This window comes from Loxodonta africana, chromosome 12, assembly GCF_030014295.1.
Source record: "Loxodonta africana isolate mLoxAfr1 chromosome 12, mLoxAfr1.hap2, whole genome shotgun sequence".
NCBI lineage: Eukaryota > Metazoa > Chordata > Mammalia > Proboscidea > Elephantidae > Loxodonta > Loxodonta africana.
The window spans coordinates 83,806,611-83,819,030 of record NC_087353.1 but is presented as its reverse complement, the minus strand read 5'-3'; the positions used below and the strand labels follow the sequence as shown (position 1 = coordinate 83,819,030).

At 39.8% G+C, this 12,420-nt stretch overlaps 1 protein-coding gene across 4 annotated transcripts in view; it reads left to right on the top strand.

The window, feature by feature from the left end:
- The first annotated feature begins 288 nt into the window (after positions 1 to 288).
- Positions 289 to 12,420, top strand: part of NSMCE1 (NSE1 homolog, SMC5-SMC6 complex component) — a 49,063-nt gene continuing 36,931 nt past the window's right edge. For 2 of the 4 annotated variants that reach the window (XR_010323658.1, XM_064295733.1), the window contains exon 1: positions 289 to 393. The gene's annotated coding sequence lies outside the window, so the exon portion shown is untranslated. The remainder of the gene's footprint in view (positions 394 to 12,420) is intronic. The other 2 variants (XM_010598473.3, XM_003418828.4) reach the window with 2 other exon arrangements.

Sequence of the window (12,420 nt, the reverse complement as noted above, 5' to 3'; positions counted from 1 at the left end):
CTGGCCATCGAGGGGGAGCACAGACTGCACTCCCGCTCTTCCTTTCCTTCGGTCGAGCGGGGCCCCTGCAGTGCGGGAGGCAGAGGACGACAAATGCGAAATCCTTTCCCATAAAAGACACCAACAGAAGTGCGGGAAGTCGCGCAAGGCCCCGACCTCGGTGCGCGCATCACTGAGGCCCAGTGGTGACCTAACGGACAGAGCCCGAAGCACCATGACAACGGGGCGGGCGGGAGCACAGGAAGTGCGTCACCCAAAAGGAGGGAAGAATCTGCTGGCGGAGACCAATGGGAGCGCAGCGTTCGCGTTCGCCCCGCCTTGAAGGAGGTCCCGAGTCGACCTGTCGGCCATCTCCGCCTTCGCAGTCTGCGCTGGGCTCGAGTGTCGTATTTGGTAATCCGGGCAGGGGGACTGGAGGCTGGCGGGAAAGGAAGAGGGATGTCTGGAAAGGCGAGGGGATATGTGAGGTGGGGTTCGGCGAGACAGGAAGTGGGGGTCAGGCTCTGCGTTGACCATGTGCGGTGATGGAGTGTGGCGCTCTGGAGGAGGGCTTGGGGCTTCTTATTTACTGATGGGGAAACTGAGGTCCCGAGAGGGGGAGCAGAGGCAAGTAGACGGGGGTCTAGCCTCATTAGCACACACACATACACCTACAAATTTTTGCATCGTCATATCCGGTGAAGAAAATATTGTTAATCGTAATATTAAGTGAAAAAAACAAAATTACAAACTTTTAACCGCGATTACATCCTTCGCTGACCACCCTCTCAGGTAATCTCGCGGTCCTCTGTGCACCCCTCAATTTTGTGTACAGTACTCCTTACTTAGTACAAGTCCACAGTCCCTTATTTTAAATCCCCGAGGTAAGACGTGTTCAGAATACAGGATTTCTCGGATTTTAGAAAGGTAATATTGTTGTGTTGTTGAATATGGTGAGTATATTGTGTTATGCCATACCCTCAGCGGGGTCTGGGGCAGCGTCCTGAAATCAAATACATTAATATTTCCATATTAAAATATGTGCATATTTACACTACCGGGGTAAATAACAATCATAAATAGCCTCAACGAAAGTCAGCTCAGATTTAAAACCTTTTTTTTTTTTAATTTTGGCTTTCAGATCTTTTGAAATTTAGGAATTGCAGATGAGGGACGTGGATCATAATTTTATTGTCCCACTCGTTTTTCTTGCTTGCCTGGACTGGGATTGCCTTGAGAACAGGAACTGTGGTTTTGTATCCCCACTGTCACTAACTCCTTGTGTCACTTTGTGTCCCTCTCAGCCTCAGTTTCCTCATCCTTTTCACATAAGGTCCTTGTAAGGATTAAATGAGACTATTCATGAAGCATTAGCTCTCTTGTCGAGCACATACCACAAATGTTTGTGACTCAGATGTGCTTATTCTACAAACATTTCTATTTTAAAATGATCTGATGTTTTTTGGTGAACAGAGGTTCTTAATTTTAATGAAGTTGAATTTATCAGTCTATTCCTTTACAGTTTGTGCTTCTTCTGTATCTTTCAAAGAAATTCACCCTACCCTTGGGTAAAAAACCCTCACATCTAGACCAATAAGCAACATCATGATAAATGGAGTAAATAATTGAAGTTGTCAAAGATTTCGTTTTACTTGGATCCACAATCAACGCCCATGGAAGCAACAGTAGAGAAATCAGATGACGTGTCACATTGGGCAAATCTGCTGCAAAAGACCTCTATATAGTGTTAAACTGCAAAGATGTCACCTTCAAGACTAAGGTGTACTTGACCCAAGCCATGGTATTTTCACTTGCCTCATATGCATGCAAAAGCTGGACAATGAATAAGGAAGACCAAAGAAGAATCGATGCATTTGAATTGTGGTATTTGGCGAAGAATATTGAATATACTGCCAGAAGAATGAACAAATCTGTCTTGGAAGAAGTATATCCAGAATGCTCCTTAGAAGTGAGGATGAAGAGTCTTCGTCACACATACTTTGGACATGTTATCAGGAGGTACCAGTCCCTGGAGAAGGATATCATGCTTGGTTAAGTAGAGAGTCAGTGAAAAAGAGGAAGACCCTCAACGAGATGGATTGACACAGTGGCTCCAATAATGGGCTCAAACATAGCAACAATTGCCAGGATGGTGAGGAACCAGGCAGTGTTTTGTTTTGTTGTACATGGGGTAGCTATAAGTTGGAACTGACTCAAAGGCACCTAACAACAAACAACGCTTAGGTTGGTCATAAAGATATTCTCCTTTATTGTAATCCAAAAACTTTATACCTTTCTTAATTTTAGGGCCTTAATCCTCCAAGAACTGATATTTTGAATAGTGTGAAGCAGGGGTCTAATTTCATTTTTTTCCCCTACATATGGATAATTAGTTATCCCAGCACCTTTTGTTGAGAAGTTTGCTTTCATTTGGAGTTCCATTTCTTTAACATCAAGTATGGATATGTTTATATTTTTCTGTTTCTGAGTTCTCTATTCTGCTCCATTGGTCTTATTTGTCTATCCCTGTTTACCATCACCACACTTTATTTATTACTCTTGAAATAAATCTAACATCTAGTAGGACAAGTCCTCCTGCCTTTTCTCTCCAGGAGTTTCTTGGCTCTCTTTGCCTTTACATTTCCATCTTGTCAAATCGCATGTTGTTGTTAGGTGCCATCGAGCTGGTTCTGACTCATTGTGACCCTGTGTACCACAGAATAAAACACTGCCTGGTCCTGCACCATCCTCACAATTGTTGTTATGCTTGAGCCCGTTGTTGCAGCCACTGTGTCAGTCCATCTTGTTGATGGCCTTCCTCGTTTCTGCTGACCTTCTATTTTACCAAGCATGATGTCCTTCTCCAGGGACTAGTCCCTCCTGACACCATGTCCAAAATATGTAAGATGTAGTCTCGCCATCCTTCCTTCTAAGAAGCATTCTGGTTGTAATTCTTCCAAGACAGATTTGTTCGTTCTTTTTGGCAGTCCATCGTGTATTACGTATTCTTCGCCAACACCACAATTCAAAGGCGTCAATTGCTCCTCGGTCTTCCTTATTCATTGTCCAGCTTTCGCACGTATATGATGCAGTTGAAGACACCATGGCTTGGGTCAGGTGCACCTTAATCTTCAAGGTGACATCTTTGCTTTTCAACACTTTGAAGAGGTCTTTTGCAGCAGATTTGCTCAATGCAGTGCGTCTTGATTTCTTGACTACTGCTTCTGTGGGTATTGATTATGGATCCAAGTAAAATGAAATTCTTGACAATTTCAATCTTTTCTCCATTTACCGTAAAGTTGCTTATTGCTCCAGTTGTGAGGATTTTTGTTTTCTTTATGTTGAGTTGTAATCCGTACCGAAGGCTGTGGTCTTTGATCTTCATCAGTAAGTGCTTCAAGTCCTCTTCACTTTCAGCAAGCAAGGTTGTGTCATCTGCATAACGCAGGTTGTTGATGAATCTTTCTCCAATCCCGATGCCCCGTTCTTCTTCATCTAGTCCAGCTTCTCGGATTATTTGCTTGGTATACGGTTGGAGTAGGTATGTTGAAAGAATACAACCCTGAGGCACACCTTTCCTGACTTTAAACCACTCAGTATGCCCTCGTTCTGTCCGAACAACCGCCTCTTGATCTATGTACAGGCTCCTCATGAGCACAATTAAGTGTTCTGGAATTTCCGTTCTTTGCAGTGTTACCCATAATTTGTTATGATTCACACAGTCGAATGCCTTTGCATAATCAATAAAACACAGGTAAACATCCTTCTGGCATTCTCTGCTTTCAGCCAGGATCCACCTGACATCAGCAATGATATCCCTGGTTCCACATCCTCTTCTGAATCCGGCCTGAGTTTCTGGCAGTTCCTGTGGATGTACTGCTGCAGCCACTTTTGAATGATCTTCAGCAAAATTTTGCTTGTGTGTGATATTAATGATATTGTTGGATAATTTCCACATTTGGTTGGGTCATCTTTCTTGGGAATAGCCATAAATAGGGATCTCTTCCAATTGGTTGGCCAGGTAACTGTCTTCCAAATTTCTTGGCATAGACGAGTGAGCACTTACAGTGCTGCATCTGTTTGTTGAAACATCTCACTTGATATTCCATCAATTCCTGGAGCCTTGTTTTTCGCCAGTGCCTTCAGAGCAGATTGGACATCTTTCTTCAGTACCATCGGTTCCTGATCATATGCTACCTCTTGAAACGTTTGAAAGTCAACTAATTCTTTTTGTTGTAATGACTCTGTCTATTCCTTCCATCTTATTTTGATGCTTTTTGCATCATTTAATATTTTTTCCATAGAATTCTTCACCATTGCAACTTGGGGTTTGAGTTTTTTCTTCAGTTCTTTCTGCTTGAGAAATACTGAGTGTGTTCTTCCCTTTTGGTTTTCTGTCTCCAGCTCTTTGCACATGTCATTGTAATACTTTGTCTTCTTGAGCCACCCTTTGAAATCTTCTGTTCAATTCTTTTACTTCGTCATTTCTTCCTTTTGCTTTAGCTGCTTGACGTTCTAGAGCAAGTTTCAGAGTCTCTTCTGATATCCATCTTGGTCTTTTCTTTCTTTCCTGTGTTTTCAATGACCTCTTGCTTTTTTTCACGTATAATGTCCTTGATATCATTCCACAACTTGTCTGGTCTTCGGTTATTAGTGTCCTGCGTGCCAAATCTATTCTTGAGATGGTCTCTAAATTCAGATGGGATATACTCAAGGTCATTCTTTGGCTCTCCTGGACTTGTTGTAATTTTCTTCAGTTTCGGTTTGAACTTGCATATGAGCAGTTGATGATCTGTTCCACAGTCAGCCACTGGCCTTGTTCTGACTGATGATATTGACCTTTTCCATTGTCTCTTTCCACAGACATAGTTGATTTGATTCCTGTGTATTCCATCTGGTGAGGTCCATGTGTATAGTCACCGTTTATGTTGGTGAAAAAAGGTATTTGCAATGAAGAAGTCATTGGTCTTGCAAAATTCTATCATGTAATCACAGGCATTGTTTCTATCACCAAGGCTATAGTTTCCAACTACCAGTCCTTCTCCTTGGTTTCCAACTTTTGCATTCCAATCAAGTCCAGACACATAAAAAGCCTGTTGGAATTTTGATTGGAAATGCATTGACTCTTGGATCAATTAGGATTTTAAAGTGATTACTTTTAACATTTCACCATTAAGTATTATGTTCACTGTAGGCCTTTTGTAAACATCAGTTAGTAGATAATGGAAATTCCTTCTATTCCAACTTTACAAAGGATAAATGTTTGCATGAATAAACGGTGAATTTTGTTAAATGTATTTCTGCATCATACTATTTGTTAATATGGTGACTCACATTGATGAATTAAAAAAAATACTGTGTTTTCAGTGAATGTTTACACAGCAGTTTATGTTCCCATTCAACAATTTTTACACAAAGTGCTCAGTGACGTTGGTTACATTCTTCGCAGGGGGTGAACATTCTCATGGTTTCTATTCTGGTTGTTCTGTTGCTATTAATGTAGTTTCCCCACCTCCTTACACTCTCATATTTGTTTAAAAGTGGTTGTTAACTGCTTGGTCTCGTAGATTTTTCACATGAATCAATTTTTGAATGTTAAACCAACCCTGGCATCGTTGGGATAAATCCAACTTGGTCATGGTATGTCATTATTTTTATATTGCTGGGTTTGGTTTGTTCTCATTTGGCTTAGGACTATTAAGGGTCACTATGAGTCGGAATCATCTGACAGCAATGGGTTTGGGTTTTTTTTTTACAACTGTATTCATGGAAAATAATCCATTGCCATCAAGTCGATTCCAACTCATAGCAACACTGTGGGCCAGAGTAGAATTGCAGAAAGGCTGTAGTCTTTACTGAAGCAGACTTCCACATCTTTCTTCCCTGGAGTGGCTAGTGGGTTCGAACTGCCAACCTTTCTGTTAGCAGCTTAGCTAACCACGGTGCCACCAGGACTCCATTCATGAAAGATACCCTGTAGTTTTCCTTTCTCTTAAAATGTTTGTCAGCTTTTAGTGCCCAAGTTATTCCAGCTTTATCAGATGAGTTGGGAAGGGTTTGCTTTTTTCTGGCCCCTGGAATAGTTTGTGTAACATTTGAAAGTATTTGTTTCTAGAATGTTTGGTGGGACTTCCTGATAAAACCATCTGGACCCGAAGTTTTCTTTGTGGGAAGGCAGATTTCCCACCAAATTTCTTCAGTGGTTATAGAACTGGTTAAGTTTATGAACAATTCTTTAGTCAGTTTTGGTTAGGTTGCTTGTTTTCTATGAATTTATACATATTTACACTTTCAGACTAATTGTTATAAAGTTCAGAATATTGTTTTAAAAATGTTTGCACCATCTACAGTTAGTCTCCCTGTTTCTTTATAAATTTTGTTTGTAAATTTTTCTCTCTGTGAAAATCTTTTCAGAAGAGGTTTATCATTGTTATTGTTTTCAAAGAACAGTTTAGGTTTTGTTGATCTCCTCAGGTGTATGTTTATTTTCTGTTTCATTAACTTCTGCTCTTTACTGTTTCAGTCCCTTAACTTTCTTTGGGCTTAATTTTCTTTTCTTTTTTTTTTTTTTAATAACTTCTTAAGAATGGATGCCTGACTTCACTAAAGAAGACATTCAGGCCACTAACACATACATGAGGAAAGGCTCACGGTCGTTAGCCATTACAGAAATGCAGATCAAAACTACAATGAGATCCCGCCTTACTTCAACAAGGCTGGCATTAATCCAAAAAGCACATAGTCATAAACGTTGGAGGTGTTGTGGAGAGACTGGAACACTTATACACTGCTGGTGGGAATATAAAATGGTACAGCCACTTTGAAAATCGATTTGGCTCTTCCTTAAAAAACTAGAAATAGAACTACCATACGATCCAGGAATCCCACTCCTTGGAATGTATCCTAGAAAAATAAGAGCCTTTACACGAACAGATATATGCACACCCATGTTCATTGCAGCACTGTTTACAATAGCAAAAAGTTGGAAGCAACCAAGGTGCCCATCAACGGATGAATGAATATATAAATTACGGTATATTCACACAATGGAATACTATGCATTGATAAAGAACAATGATGAATCCATGAAACATTTCATAACATGGAGAAATCTGGAAGACATTATGCTGAGTGAAATTAGATGCAAAAGGACAAATATTGTATAAGACCATTATTATAAGAACTGGAGAAACAGTTTAAACAGAGAAGAAAATATTCTTTGATGGTTATGGGAGGGAGGAGGGAGGGAGGGAGGGAAGAGGAGTCTTTACTAATTAGATCGTAGATAAGTTTTATTTTAGGTGAAGGGAAAGACAGTACACAATACAGGAGAGGTCAACACAACTGGACTAAACCAAAAGCAAAGAATTTTCCTGAATAAACTGAACTCTTCAAAGGCCGGTGTAGCAGGGGTGGGGGTTTGAGGTCCATGGTTTCAGGGGACATCTAAGTCAATTGGCATAATAAAAGAAAACATTCTGCATCCCACGTTGGAGAGTGGTGTCTGGAGTCTTAAACACTAGCAAGCGGCCATGTAAGATGCATCAATTGGTCTCAACCCACCTGGACCGAGGAAGAATGAAGAACACCAAAGACAAGGTAATTATGAGCCTTAGAGACAGAAAGGACCACATAAACCAGAGACTATATCAGCCTGAGACCAAAAGAACTAGGTGGTGCCCGGCCGCAACTGATGACTGCCCTCATAGGAAACTCAACAGGGAAACCCTGACAGAGCAGGAGAGCAGTGGGATGCAGACCCCAAATTCTCATAAAAAGGCCAGACTTAATGGTCAGACTGGGACTGGAGGGACCCTGGAGGGCATGGTCCCTAGACCTTCTGTTAGCCCAGGACAGGAACCATTCCCAAAGCCAACTCTTGAGACAGGGATTGGACTGGAATAAAAAAAACTGGAATAGGGGATGGAAAATGATACTGGTGAAGAATGAGCCTCTTGGATCAAATAGACACATGAGACTATGTTGGCATCTCCTGTCTGGAGAGGGGATGAGAGGGCAGAGGGGTCCAGAAGCTACCCGAATGGACATGAGTAGAGAGAGTGGAGGGAAGAACTGTGCTGTCTTATTGGCGGGAGAGCAATTAGGAGTGTATGGCAAGGTGTATGTAAATTTCTGTATGAGAGACTGACCTGGTTTGTAAACTTTCACTTAAAGCACAAAAAAATTAATAATAAAAAAAAATTGATGCCTAGCTCTTGAATTTTCATACCCTCTCTTTTTTAAATACAGGCATTTAAGGCTATGCAGTTTTCCTCCCCTGCTTTGGTTGCCTCCCACCAGTATTTATATGTAGAATTTTTGTTATTGTTCAGTTGGAAATATTTTATAATTTCTGTTAAGAATTCCTGTTTGATCATGAATTATTTAGAAATCTGTTTCTTAAATTCCAAACAAGTGGGGTTTTTCTAGTTACCTTTTTGTTACTAATTTTTGACCTTATCCCATTGTAGTCAGAAAACATGGCTGTATTAGACTGGTCCTTTAAAATATGTAAGACTTGCCTTCTGGCCCAGATTGTGGCAATTTTCATAAATGTTCTAGGTGTGCTTGAAGATTCTGTATTCTGTAGGTATTGGGGGCAGTGTTTTATTTATTTTAATTTTTATTGTTCTTTAAGTGAAAGTTTACAAATCAAGCCAGTCTCTCAAATACAAAAATTTATATACACCTTGCTATATACCCCTGGTTGCTCTCCCCCTAATGAGACAGCACACTGCTTCTCTCCACCCTGGGGTGCAGTGTTTTGCACAAGTCCATTAAATTAAGCTTTTTGCTTGTGTTTTACAAATCTTCTCTTGACTTTACTGATTTTTGTATTTTACAAATCTCAAATTTTACTAATTTTTTTTTTTTTGGTTTGTTTTATCAGTTATTGCGAGTGATATGTTAAAATCTCCACATGATTGTAGATTTGTATGGTTATCTTTGTAGCAGGGAACTGCCAGAAATTCAGTCCGGTTTCAGAAGAGGACGTGGAACCAGGGATATCATTGCTGATGTCAGATGGATCCTGGCTGAAAGCAGAGAATACCAGAAGGATGTTTACCTGTGTTTTATTGGCTGTGCAAAGGCATTCAACTGTGTGGATCATAACAAATTATGGATAACATTGCGAAGAACGGGAATTCCAGAACACTTAATTGTGCTCATGAGGAAGCTCTACATAGATCAAGAGGCGGTTGTTCAGACAGAACGAGGGCATACTGAGTGGTTTAAAGTCAGGAAAGGTGTGCCTCAGGTTTGTATTCTTTCACCATACCTATTCAATCTGTATGCTGAGCAAATAATCCGAGAAGCTGGACTATATGAAGAAGAACGGGGCATCAGGATTGGAGGAAGAGTCATTAACAACCTGCGTTATGCAGATGACACAACCTTGCTTGCTGAAAGTGAAGAGGACTTGAAGCACTTACTAATGAAGATCAAAGACCGCAGCCTTCAGTATGGACGGCACCTCAACATAATGAAAACAAAAATCCTCACAATTGGACCAATGAGCAACATCGTGATAAACAGAGAAAAGATTGAAGTTGTCAAAGATTTCATTTTACTTGGATCCACAATCAACAGCCGTGGAAGCAGCAGTCAAGAAATCAAAAGATGCATTGCATTAGGTAAATCTGCTGCAAAGGACCTCTTCAAAGTGTTGAAGAGCAAAGATGTCACCCTGAAGACTAAGGTGCGCCTGACCCAAGCCATGATATTTTCAATCGCATCATATACATGTGAAAGCTGGACAATGAATAAGGAAGACAGAAGAAGAGTTGACGCCTTTGAATTGTGGTGTTGGCGAAGAATATTGAATATAACGTGGACTGCCAAAAGAACAAACAAACGTGTCTTAGAAGTACAGCCAGAATGTTCCTTAGAGACAAGGATGGGGAGCCTGCGTCTTACATACTTTGGACATGTTGTCAGGAGGGATCAGTCCCTGGAGAAGGACATCATGCTTGGCAGAGTACAGGGTCAGTGGAAAAGAGGAAGACCCTCAACGAGGTGGATTGACACAGTGGCTGCAACAGTGAGTTCAAGCATAACAGCGATTGTAAGGATGGCGCAGGACCAGGCAGGGTTTCGTTCTGTTTTGTGGGTCGGGATGAGTCGGAACCGACTCGACGGCACCTAACAACAACAACAACATCTTTGTAGTTATGGCAGTTTGCCTGAAATATTTTGAAGCTCTTTTATTAGGTGCCTGAGCATTTTAAAGAACCTCTGGTGGTGTAGTGGTTAAGAGCTCCTTACTGCTGCTAACCAAAAGGCCAGCAGTTGGAGTCCACCAGGTGCCCCTTGGAAACAATGTGGGGGAGTTCTACTCTGGTTTTTTTTGGTTGAACATTTTAAATGGTCAAATCTTGGAAACTGAACCTTTTATCATTTTGTAGTGTCTTTATCTCTGTTAACCCTTTTTGCTTTGTATTAATATAGCCATACCAGCTCTCTTTTGGTTAGTTGTTTGCAGAATGTATCTTTTTGTACCTGTTTACTTTTAATCATTTGGTGTTCTTACATTTTAGATTAGCTTTCTTATAATCATTTAGCTAGATTTTATTCACTGTTCAGTTTGATAAGTTGTTTATCCAGTCTAACAGTCCTTGTCTTTAAACTGGCACAGTTAGTCCATTTTTATTTATTATTATTACCAATCTAATTGGATTTATTTCTACTTTTTTTTTATATCTGTCTTGCCTATACTCTGTTTGGTTCCCCACCTCCCACCCTTTGTTCCGTTCTTTAGGGTTCAGTAATTTTTTCTCATTAAATATTATCCTTTACTAATTCAGAAATTTCTATTTCTCTTTTTTAGTGGTTACTCTAGAAATTGTACAATGTATCCTTAAAAGTGTAAGATTTATTAATATCCTGATTGCTCTCTCAGCCATCACAAGGACCTTAGAACACATATTCCAGATGTCACCTGACTCCTGACTTAAGTGCTATTATTGTTGTGTGTTTATTTTTTTTATACCCACAAGACACTTTTTTTTTTTTTTACTGTTTTATACAGTTGGTCATTAAAATATGCTGGGATTTAACTTTCTTGCTGTCTAAAATAAATGCTTTGGAATTTCCTTTAGGGAGGGGGTCTGCTAGTCACTTATTCTCTCAGTTTTCCTTTGTTTGGAAACAGTTTATTTCACTCTCAGTCTTCCTTGAATATATAGCATTTTCAGTCGAGCGACACGTCCTCCCAACATACTGAAGATACTATTGTACTCAAACTGGCTTTCATTTTTGTTGTGAAGTCAGCACTCAGTCTAATTGTTGCTTTTTTGAAAGTAATCTGACTTTTCTCTCTGGTTGTTTCTAACCTTTCATATTCTGCAATTTTATTATGATGTGCCAGGTGGATAATTATTTAATTTACCCTGTTTGGGATTTGATGGATCTTTTGAATTGGGAATTGATGTTTTTCTCGTTTGTTTTCATAAGTTCTCAGCCATTCTCTCTACCTTCTTCTAGAATTTTAATAAGACTTTTTTTTTTTTTTTTTATGTCTTGTCCTCCACGTCTCTTAACCTCTCATAGTTTCTGGGCTATATTCTGGCTAATTTTTTCTGTCTTTTGGTCTACTAATTTGCTATTAAGCTGTGTCCAATCAGCTTTTAATTTTCATTCAATGAAATTTTAAGCTGTTATTGCTTATGTTTTTCATTTCTGGTTCTTTTTTTTTTTTCTTTTCAAATCTGCTCCCTATTTACTCTTATTTTCATACACTCCCCTGCAAACAAATGCTGCTGATAAATTCCAGATCCTATATGTTACACTTCTAGCGAAAAAAAAAAGGCAGAGGATAATTTCATTGTTCTAGATTTTTCTGTACTAAGCATTGGATAGCATTAGAAGTATCTGCATTTTCTTGCCTAACCTGGGGTAGGCACTTAGGGAAAAGATTTAAGAGTCTTTCTTGAACAGGAGTTCTTAATTTGGGGTCTAGCCTTCCGTGGATGACTTCACAGAAGTCTGCAGGTCACCCCTGACATTGCACACAGACAGTTGTGTCTCTGTGTGATTGTACATTTTGTTTTAGCTTTCAGTAGATTACAAAAGAGGGCCTGTGGTCCCCAAAAGATGAAGAATCACTGTAGTAGATGATAACCCTTTGCCAGTACAGAGCTCTCTGTTTCATTCTGATTGTGCGGACGTGCCCAGCAGCGCTTGATTTCTAAGAACCGCAGTTTCATTCAGAGTCAGTGGTTAGTGCTGAATCTCAATGTGCTTCAGTCGTCAGGATGAAGACTAACTCTGCAAAAGAGAAGTTATACTTTTCACCCTAGGACCTAAAATATAATAAAAGACACTTTAAAAATTGCTGCCTCACCTCCTAATAGAGTCACTATTTGCATTTTTCTGTTATCTTCTAAACCTCATCCGTATCTGGTTCAAACACTTTAAAATAGATATAATAATATCTACTTT